Here is an 11,934-nt window from a genome sequence, read left to right on the forward strand (position 1 = left end):
CTTCAGCTACTTAAGTCATGATAATAAAGAGAACTGCCTAACAGTCCACACTGGGGGAAAAAAATGGAGGCAAATTATAATGTAATTATAATACAAATTATAAATAAGCACACACAAATACATATACTTGTGTATATATTTATGCAAATATGCAAATATACATCCATATGTGTATGGATATATATTATATATAACATCTTTAACAAGTTCAACAGAAAATGAGATGAGCCAAGAATTGAGTAGGAGGTAAGACTGAGAAGGATCACATTGAAAAACCTGGGCTACATTTTCTATGGTGCCAATTGACCATTGGTGGTGAAAGTCATAACTTTAACAGACTATCAAATGAGAAAACATATTTTCAGTGATTTTCTAACCAGAAGGAATGATACAAATACTGGCCATTATTCTTATTCTTATTCTTATCAATATTAATTTAGTAGTTCCATGTGGTTGCAAATTATGGTGCACCATGGGCTCAAAAGGATCAAAGTCAGAGGTGACATAGAGGCTACTGGAATCCCAAGGTACACCGCAGCATGTTATTGTAGGGTTTGGAAAAGAGAGAGACCTTTGGAATGCTATGGTTTGACTGACATGCACTGCAGTGACAGTTTGGGCAGCAAAGGATTGTGGGGGAGAACTGTTGACTGAGAATTCTGGATAGCCCTAGGTCTTCTCATTCAGGACTGAGGGCTGTGAAGTTCAGTTCTGAGTGGCTAAGGGATCCCTCAAAGCCACGAGAGGACCCAGATTTTGTGCTCTTAGCTCCTGAAGCTGAGTTCCCCAAGAAATCCATCCTACTGTTTCCTCTACCTGCCATCAAGATCTCTGTTCCTGAGGAGGAGCTGGAAAGAGACTCACACAAAACCTCTTGTTTCTTTGGTCTCTACTATCTTTCCCTGATCTGTGTTAAGATTTAGTGTTAAGATATATTAGCTTAGAAACCTATGAGAGCAGTCAGCTGGGAGAGGGGCTGAGACATTTTGTGGACTCAGGAACCAGCCTCTTGCCTAGCTGCTGAGGCTTAGTTTAGTTTTAGTTTCTTCCATTTCCCTTCAACCTTGTGTCTCCCCCTTCCTTTCAAACAAATCCTTAGATTAAGTCAAGATTTCGCTTTGGCCTATCCTTTCAGCAGGAGGGGAGTTGGGCAATTTGAGACTGGACTCAAAACTTGAGTCCTGTTTCTTCCTGTGACAAGTCCACGCTAGGACTGTCACACATTCTCCATTCGAGGAAGATACATTATAAACCTTCCTCAGAAGGGAAACAGACATCTCTTCCACTCAGGTTGTGCTCTCTTTTGGTGCTCTAAGGATTTAGTCTGTTAAATATCCCTTGAGTAAAGGAGAGAGAAAGCCACTTTCCTCTCCCTCTGGAGGTTATCTCAAACCCCTGCTTCAATTCACCTTAGGGAGGAAAAGATCCTGACATCTCCCCTCCATCAACAAGGCTTACCTCAGTTCCCATATTCCCTCACCACTTGATTCACTCAACTTTCTCCACTGGTATCACATCTAACTAGTAGGACAAACCATCCAACCCCTTCCATTACAAAAAGAAGGAAAAGCCTTTTTTCATTTTTACATTATCAACAATGGTTTGAAAAAGATAGAAGGCATCATCAGAGGCATTTATGGATGGGGGAAAAGTGGACCAAAATGAAAAATAATTGATAGACATTCCAATATATGAAAAGAACCAGAGTAAGACCCCCTCTAGTGAACTTAGTGAATCCTCTATGGAAGATTGACAGGATACAGAAGAATATTATATGGATGATAAAACATGTGTATTTTGGAGGGATGATGGGCAGGGTTATGATCTCTCCTAGAGGAAAACCTAGTCACACTGGCAAGAGGACAATTCATTCCTTTTTGTTTGTGTTTTGTTTTGTTTTCTCTCTTTTAAAAACTCCTCTCTCCTCACTTTCCTTCTTTCATAGAAAAATAAAAAGGAAGATAAAGCCTCCATAATCTATATGAAAAATAAATATCCCCATTTACCATGTCCAAAAACATGTATCATTCTGCATTTTAAGTCTATTACTTCTATGAGAGGAGATGAGTGGTGTTTCATCCTCAGGAGTTTGGACTCATGATGTATCAACTCATTGATCAGAACTCTAAAATCTTTCAAAGTTATTTGTTTTTACAGTGTTGTTATTGCATAATTTATTTTCCTGGATCTACTCACTTTATTATGTATCATCAGGGCTCTTTCCTGTTCATTCTTTTAATTTTTTTTCTCAAATTGCATGTAGATACAATTTTTAAATAATTGTTTTCTGACATTTTGCAATACATATTCTCTCCCTCCCTCCTTTTCCCCCTCCCAAAATAGCAGGTAATGTGATATAGGTCACAACTGTGCTGTCATGCAATACATATTTCTATGTTTGTCATGTTGTGAAAGAAGGCACATATTACTTATATATGAAAAAATATGAAGGAAGTAAAGTGAAAAAATGGTTTGCTTCAATCTGCCTTGTATTTTTGGAAACTGGCCAATAGATCACTCTCTTAGGAAGAGTTGCATAGGGTCTGTAACTATCATTTAATTGATATAAAGAATGCCTGGTAAGAAAATTTCTTTTCCTAGAACAGATACACTGTTTCCCCTGCAATTTAGAAGTCTTAGAGAATTGCCACGGGGAAAGAGAAATTAAATGACTTGCCCAGAGTTGTACAGTTACCATGTTTCAGAGGAGGGGCTTAATTCCAGGTTTTATTGAACAGTATTAATCAATGAAAATTTCCTTAAGGGAGAAGGATAATTTATGGATTACCTCAAAATGTCAATAATTTCCAAACTGTGAGTATCTGGAGTTATAGACCTACAAAGCATATCACAATAACATTTTGAATTACTATCATATTATTGCACACATTTTACAGATGGCAAAAAAGACCTATATCAAATGTTTGGCTATAGCTGTTATTGCCACTGCTAATTTTCAGAGGTGGGGATCTATACCAGCCTTCTCCAGACTTAATGTTCTTTCTATTACAACCACACTACCTCTATCAATAAATTATTTATTTTCCAGAGTGGGTAGCAAATCTCTCAGGAAAAAATAAAGGACTAAATATCAGATGGGGATTACATCTTTTCCAAAAGGCAAACTAAGATTTAAGTATGTGAAATTGACCTAAAAAAATAATTTGAAGTCTCCTCCACTCTTTGGTAAGTTGCTTTAAGATAATTCCTTTCCATTGACAATTTTCACTAGGTTGGGAATGTCTAGAGCTTGTATTTCTAAATTTTTATTTCGTATTCTCTCTCTTCCAGTTTTCTTCATTTTCCTTTGTTCTTCATCTCAAATGAATTTAGAGAGGGTCTTTATTATCAGTTGGGAATTACTTCTCTTGTCAACAAGGCATTTTGACTTAAAAAGTCATTTCTCCAAGTGAAATTCATGGTATATTATGATATTAGAAACTTTCTGGATGTTCCTCTATTCTACTGCAATTCCAACAAGAGTTACAAGCCTCCTTACATTTTTGCTGCCACCTACAGCAGTCAGATTCTAATTCAATTTCCTACTTCAGTGCTTCAAAGCAGGATGGACCCCACACCTGGAATGCACTCTGTACTGTCTCATAAGATCCCTAACTTCCTTCAAGTTATAGTTCATATACCATCTCCTAAAGAAAGAATGGATTCACCTCTCTAATTGCTTTTTCTATTTTTCACTTCCTCAAATTATCAGTTATATAATTATCTGTTACTATGTTATAACACACTAGTAAAATTTATGATCTTGAAGACAGGGCTTTTTTTTTTGATTGGTTTGTCTTTGTAATCTCATCCACTAGTCTATTGCTTTATATATATATATGTATATATATATAATACTTAATTATTTTTATTAATAATTATATAATTAGCAAATCTCTCAGGAAAAAATAAAGGACTAAATATCAGATGGGGATTACATCTTTTCCAAAAGGCAAACTAAGATTTAAGTATGTGAAATTGACCTAAAAAAATAATAATTATATAATTAATTATATGCTCATTTCATCGGACTGTGACCTTTACCAAAATGGATAAACAGAGGTTTCCTTCTCATTGGAGATCTTCAAGCAAAGGTTGAATGATCATTTTTCTAGTACATGGTAGAAGAGATTTTTGTTGAAGATAGCTTGGTGATACAGTGGAGAAATTAATGGACATGTAGTCAGGAAGACTTGAGTTGAAATCCAGCCTAAGACACTTATTAACTGGGTGACCTTGGGCAAATTATCTAAATTCTATCTGCTTCAGTTCTCTCAACTATAAAATGGGGATAATAATAACACCTACTTCCAGGTCGTTGTAAAGCTCAAATGAGATAATAGACATAAAGCACTTTTCCATCTTTAAGGAGCTCTATAAATGATAACTGTTGTTGTTCAAGTAACAACAATACAACCAACATTAATATAGCTCTTTGAGATTTGTAAACTGTTTTACATGCAATCTTATTGTATCCTCACAACAACCTCATTATGTCAGTGTTATTAATATAATATGAGATAACAAAGCATTTTGAAAGCCTTAAAAAGTGCTAAAAATGCTAGCTATCATTATGCCCATTCTATAATTGAAAAACTGAGATTAGTTAAATGACATGCCCAGGATCACTCAATCTGAAACTATCTGTAGCAGAATTTGAACTCCAATCTTTTGGGGACTTCATCTATGGTGATTTCTCCATTGTGGTTGGACTTCAACCCTCATATTCCATCCTAGCTTTATTTCCTACTGAAAGCTTGGACCTCCTATACCTGGTTTGTAAATAATTGGCTTTGTTGTATTGATTCAGGTACAATTTTAATCTCTTTAATTGTTCTCACTATGGAATATTGAAAGGTAGGGCCACTAGCCTGGGTTCAAGGATCAGGGATTATAATTTTAAGCTGCCTCTGCCCTATGGATGTTTTTTCTTGCTTTAGGGTTAGGGTAAATTCAACTAATTTCTACATTTATTTTCTGCCCTGCAACTACTGAGGTTGTCTTCTAATGCCCAGCACCCCTCTCTTCTCTGCCTTCCTTGATATCTTTTAATTGAATGGCAAACCTATAAAATATAGCTTAAAAATCAAACTTAACCCCTTCTAATTTCTGGTTCCTTCTTTGGAACCTCCCATTTAGTGCTATAGTCATTTAATTGTTTGCCTATCTCTCCTAACTCAGACTCACTCTATTGCAGATTAGTGCATCTCTATATTAACTTAATAATTTACTTTCTGTTGGGTCTTTTTAAAAATAACATTTTTAAAACTGCAAATCTTTCTGCTTCAAAATCATATTTCACCATTTCTAATTGGGCTGCTTGGTCTGGCTTCCCTATCTATAAATGGGCAAACTCATTAATTTGTATTTCCAATTCCGTTATCTCCCCCCCACCCACCTTTTATCCCACTGTTTCTCTTCCCTCAAAAGCAAGTGCATTTTTCTCAATGTGGGGATTGTAATCCTTTCCTATTCAGATATGCTATGCAGAGTGCCAAAGGTGTACCAGCTTCCTTTTATGGTCCATTGGCATAATGTTCTCTGTAAAATGTGGGCATATTTCGCACCTGATCTGCGGTGCCATAAGGTATGAAACTGACAAGCAGGGCTCACCTTTTTTTTTCATTTTTACTGGTTTTGTCTCTTGCTTGGGCACAATTTTAGCTCATCCTCCCTATAGATTTAGAAATGTTTTTTCTTTAATTTATCTAAGTACTCAACTGCTCCTGCCATATTTTTATAGATAGATCTAAACTAGGGGTTCTCAACCAGGGTCTGAAGGATGTTAGTTGTTTTTGCCAGGGTCACTTTTTCTCATTTGAAACAAAAACCAAACAAAATAATTTTAAATTAAAAAAAAAGAAAATAACCAATTCTATCTAGGGAGGGCCCTTGGACTTCTGGGAATTCACAAAATACTGCAAAATTTCAAAGAAGAGTCAGAGGTGGGCAGATGAAAGCTTGCTTTCCACTGCCATACTCCACTGCCATACTCTACCCCTAAGGAGAAATGGGAGAATAAAACTTCTGGCTGCTGGAAAGTCTATGTTAGTGGGGAGGGGAAGGAGATCAGAAGGAAGGAGAAATGCAGGGGGAGGAGGGAATGGAATGGAGAGGGGGAGTTTGATATAGAGTTTAGGAGACCTGTGATCTTTAAGACCAAGCTCTCTATTTCAACATTTAGTTAACTACCTTCTGTTATACCTTTTGTATGACAAGCTCCACACCATAGTAGAGGAACAAGGTGACACTCATTTACTTGTAAGGGATAAGTTAGTTTTAAATCAGGAGGTCCAATCCTGTTCTTAACAAACAAAGCTACCTCTTCATTGTCAACACACCTCTACCTACTTTTTCTAAGACCCCCTTTTTTCTGGCATGATCTGATAGAGGTTTGGTGAATTTTTATGCCCCCTCTCCCAAATGTCTAGAATATTATAAGGTGTCAATTAAGAATTATATTTTTTAAAGTAGGAAGATAGTTTTCCTCTAATGTAAGTGCCTATCTACATCCATCATTTGGGGTATCGTTTTCTAGAAGTCAAGGTCATACAAGTGGCATCAGGGCTATGCTTTGGGTGTCACATGCATTCTTGAAGGTTTTGCTCTGATATCTGCCTGAGATCATATTCCTGTCAGTTTGCAGTCCCAACAAGACAGAGGACAAGTGCTATGGAACAAGAGTTTATCATCCCTAGAAGTGTTTGAGTGGAATTTGAAAGACAATTCATTGAGGATGCCATAGATAAAATTCACTCTTCTGTGAGGGGTTTGGACTAGGTGAGTTGTAAGGTTCCTTTCCATGCTGATTCTATGGTCCTTAAGGTCAAACCCTTGTTGAATTTGTTCCCCAACCTAATGAAGTTAGTCTTCTACATTTGAGCTATACTAGACCAATAGTCACCAGGTCCATTTTAAGAGCACTGATGCTCAAGGGATATGACCAATTGAAGTCAATAGGATCTTTCCTACTTTCAACAGAAAATAGATTCTGAAATTTAGTCACTCCAGTAAGGGGTTTCTCCTATGTTCTAGAGCATTACATTTTGTCCAGATCATTTGATTCTGGTCCAGAATACTATTTGTAAACCAAATATTCAATTTGTAAGCCAAAGTACAATATTTTATTATTAGTTATCATTATCTAATCGATGGACTCACCTCTTCTCAGATGTAGGGGAAAAGCTTTTTGTTATCTTGCCATGACACCTAAAACATGAACCAATTGTTAAGAAACAGAAAGTCTCAGATGGTATATGATTAAGTCAGTCTCTCTCTCTGTCTACTGTTCCCCCATTAAACAAGAAACTCTTTCATTCTAGAATTCATAGCCCTACACAACCTGACTCCCTTTAAACTTTTCAGCCTGATCTTAATACTATTCCTCTTCATGTTTTATTTTTTTATACTTAATAAAATAATAGACTTTTATTCCCAATTTTTGTTTTGACCTTTTCCATCTTTGTGCCTTTATTCATTTTATTCTCTTCTTATATGGAATAAACTTACTCTACTTCCATTGTTGAAATACTTCTTTTCTTTCAGATTACAGATCAGATATCACATCTTCAAGGAATTCTCCCATCTATCCTCCCAACAGCTAGGTAACATCTTCCCCTCCTTGAATTTACTTTTTTTGAATATATATTTCATACTTACCTCCAACTTCCTTGTATCATCAAGATTTGTGCTATTTCCCTTCCACTTAGAATGTCAGTTCTTTGAGAGTATTGCCAGTTTTGTACTCCAATTACCTATCACAGGGCTTTTTACAGAATTCAATTCTGCAAGAATTCCTAGTTTCATTAAGTGAAATTTCCTTATTGGACATAGACTGAAAACATCTTATAACTTGGTATGCCATCTTGAAGAGTAGATTTATATTAAGGCCAATTTGGTAATTAGTCTCTTTGAAACTAAATAGATTAGTTCATGGATGAAAGACATTGCTATACCTATACTATAAATCTATCCAGCTTGGTAGAGTCTTCCAAAGATTGCTTTCCACTGGTATCCTTCAAGGAATAGGATTATATGGAGGTAAAAAAGAAAAAAAAGTTTCACATACTTCAAAATATTATAACAACCCTTTTCAGAGTAGCACAGGACTGGAAAAAATAGATACTACTATGAAGATAGGTGATGCAATGGATAGTGTACTGGGCCTGGAGTCAGGAAGGCCTGAGTTAAAATCCAGTTGCAAACACTTACTACCTATGTGACACTGGGAAAGTCATTTAACCTTGGTTTGCCTTAATCCACTGGAAAAGGGAAATGGTGAACGACTCCACAATCTTTGCCAAGAAAACTCTATGGGCAGTATTGGCATGTTATGGGTCCACAGGGCAACTACGAGTCAGCTGTGACTGAATAATAACAACTGTGTTATAAGACATGGCCAAAAAACTTTTAAAGAAACATGTAAAGAATTGAATAAATAGTTACAGAGTGAAGTAAATGGAACCAAGAGAACAATTAATACAATAACAATATCATAAAGACAAAAACTTCCAAGACTTAAGACCTCTGATAAATATAAAAACCAACAATAATTTCAGGGAAAAAATGATCATGCATACCCCTCACCTCTCAACAGAGAGGTGATGGAATCAGTATGAGGAAGCAGATATATTTTTGGATATGACAAATGCATCAATTTGTTATACTTTACTATGCATATATGTATAAGGGCTTTTTAATGGAGGGGGTCAAACTTTAAAAATTTTAAAAGAGAAATGCTAATTATATATATGTATATACATATATATTAGAGAAAGAGAGAATGAGAGAGAGAGAGAGGGAGAGAGGGACAGAGAGAGACAGAGAGACAGAGAGAAGTATAGGAAGAGTGATATGAATTGATGTAAAGTGAGGTAAGGTGTTGCTAGGTAGTACAGTGGATAGAATGCTGTGCCTGGAAAAAGAAGGAAATGAGTTGAGTTCGAATCCAGTCTTAGGTACTTACTAGCTGTGTGACTCTGGGAAAGTCACTTAACCCTATTTGCCACAGTTTCCCTATCTGTAAAATGAACTTGAGAAGATCTGGCAAACTATTTCAGCATCTCTTCATGAAGTTGGAAACAACTAATAAACAAACAACAACAAAGTGATGTAAACAGATCTAGCAAAGCAACATACACATTGGCTAGAATAATGTAAATGAAAAACAAGAAAAACATGAAAACTGAATTTTCTTTAATTATAATGACCAAAGTAGGCCCAAGAGAAGAGATATAAAACATCTCCTTTTTTTGACAGGGGGCATTCTGGGGAATTGAGCTTATTAAGTTAATTAAAAATTTAACATACTGATGTACTTTATTTATATATATTTTAAAAATTATCTATCTTATTCTTTATTATAATAATGGCTCTCTAAATTGAAGAGAAATGAAAAAGATATATTCACAAATGTAGGAGATATAAAAACATAAAATTATTTTAAGGTAAGACAAAAAGAGAAGTCATTTCCACACAATTGGAAGATTTAAATATATTAGTGCTTAATAAGTATTTATTAAATTAATGTATTAATTAATATCATCAATTAAATTATGTTTCCTTGGTAGTTTTTTGTTGTTGTTCAATTGTTTTCCAGTTATGTTTGTCTCTTTGTGACCTTGTATGGAATTTTCTTGGCAAAGATACTGGAGTTGTTTGCCATTTCCTTTTTAATTTCATTTTACAGATGAGGAAACTGAGGCAAACAAGGTTAAATGGCTTGTTGGGGGTCACACAGCTAGTAAATGTCTGAGAACAGATTTGAACTCAGAAAGATGTGTCTTCCTGACTCCAAGACCAACACTATTGTACCACATAGCTTCTTCAAGTTTATGATTAGTCTATTAATCTTTTGCAAAGGTCCTTCTTTCTCTTCAAATGACCAGTCTACATTCCACTTTCAGGTGAGTGCATCATCTCTACTTCTCTACCCCAGTTTCAGTGCTAGCAAGTAGATAAAGAGTGAGAAACCTGGACACACAGTCGCGGAGCTCCCAAAATTGAGAAATCATGGTAAGAGAATGGAAAGGAACTATGTGACCCTACTACTACAGCTTGGTAATAAATCAGATATGCCATCATCTATCTGTTTCTCATGGCCAGTGGTACAATACAGTTGAATTAAAAGATCCATCTATTAAGACAATTTTTAGATATTTTCCTGACTCCTATGATAATTACGGGGATAAAATGAAGAAGTCCAATCAGACACCTACTTTGTGTGTAAGGCATGATGCTATGTGCTGGGAATACAAAGATAAAATGAAGAAAACAATCTCTAACCTCAAAGGAAATGTATTCCACTATAATTTGTTCACAGATAAGCACATATGTAATCATCTAAGGGGCGGGGGAAGAAGAGTAATAATTATTTTATGTGTTAGGCATACAAAGTCAAGAAAAGGAATAGATTCTACCCTCAAGGAACATATATTCTTCTGTATCTATTTGAAGAAAAGCATAAGTGTGATCATTTTAAAAGGACAAGGAGAACACTAACAATGAAGTAAATAAAAAAAAGCTTCTAAAGTGAGAATTGAAGAATGCTTTGGTAGCTAGGTCATGATATAGTGCTTGGAATCAGGAAGATGTCTTTTCTGAGTTCAAATCTTCCCTAGACACTTATTATTTGTGTGAGCCTGGGCAACTTATTTAATACTGTTTGCCTCAGTTTCCTCATCTATAAAATGAGCTAGAGAAAGAAATGTCAAACCACTCCAGTATCTTTGCCAAGAAAATCCCAAATAGGGTCATGTAGTATTGGACACAGCTGAAATGAGTCAACAACAATAAGGGATTCTAAGAGACAGAAGGAGAATTGAGGATTTTGCAGGTTGTGAGTGGAGCAGTGATGACTTCAGAATTCCTGTGTTCATAGATCTAGGATTAGAATAAACTTCAGGGGGCAACTAAGAGGCTCAGTGAATGAGTGCAACACTTGAAGATGGGAGGTCTTAGATTCAAATCTGATCTCAGATACTTCTTAGCTTTGTGACCCTGGGCAAGTCCCTTACTACCCCATAATACCTAGTATTGATTCCAAGATAGAAAGTAAGTGTCATTTTAAAAAAGAAGAAAGATTCCAAGAGCTATTTAGTCCAACCCCCTCATTTTTAAGATGAGGAAAAAAATACCTAGAGTGATTAAATGATTCACCCAAGGTCCCACACATAGTTAGTAAGCCTCATAAATAGTATCTGAATTCAAGATCTCTGACACCAGAATCAGCATTCTTTCCATTAAACTAGAAAGTCAAGCAAGTCAATTTGGTAGAGTACATGAATGGGGACTGATGTACAGTAAGTCTGGAAAGAGAGTCAAATTGTGGAAACTTTTAAATACCAAGCAGAATAAGTTTGTAGTTTTACCCAGAGCAACAGGGAGACAATGAAGTTCCTTGAGCAGAATAATAACACCAACAGACTTGTGCTCTAGAAAAGCTGTTATATTAAAATGCTTTCTGACATGTTAAACCCAGTGGAATTGTGCATCATATATAGGAGGGGGTGGGACAGAGGGGAGGGAAGGATCATGAGTCTTGTAAACATGGAAAATTATTCTAAATCATCTAATTAAATAAAATAAAAAAATTAAATGCTTTCTGACCATACAGGCAATATAATTTATAAATAGGTATTGTTCTGTTGAACAAATATTTATTGTTTTTATTATTCAATCCCATTTAGTTCTGGAAAATAAAGATTTAATTCAATTAAAAAGCTCTTTGTTAAGAGGCTGCTGGGTCCAGAACACTGTGCCAGGCATTGGGGGAGATACAAAGAAGAGTTAAAGATAAATCCCCATCCTCATGAGCCTTACTCTCAGGGGGAGAAGACACAGACATATATAGCTGCACTACAAAGAGTATATGTTAAGCCCATTAGAGAGTTACAAAGTAATCTGTGAGCTTCCAAAGATGAAGGAAGATTGTTA

At 35.7% G+C, this 11,934-nt stretch overlaps 1 long non-coding RNA gene across 1 annotated transcript; it reads left to right on the forward strand.

Moving 5' to 3' along the window:
* The first annotated feature begins 674 nt into the window (after nt 1–674).
* On the forward strand, nt 675–11,478 carry LOC103103966 (uncharacterized). Its single transcript, XR_008917183.1, has 4 exons — nt 675–3,186; nt 6,640–6,780; nt 7,546–7,604; nt 9,906–11,478. It is a non-coding gene; the product is annotated as an uncharacterized LOC103103966 (long non-coding RNA).
* The last annotated feature ends 456 nt before the right edge of the window (nt 11,479–11,934 follow it).

Source organism: Monodelphis domestica, chromosome 3 (assembly GCF_027887165.1).
Source record: "Monodelphis domestica isolate mMonDom1 chromosome 3, mMonDom1.pri, whole genome shotgun sequence".
Lineage (NCBI taxonomy): Eukaryota > Metazoa > Chordata > Mammalia > Didelphimorphia > Didelphidae > Monodelphis > Monodelphis domestica.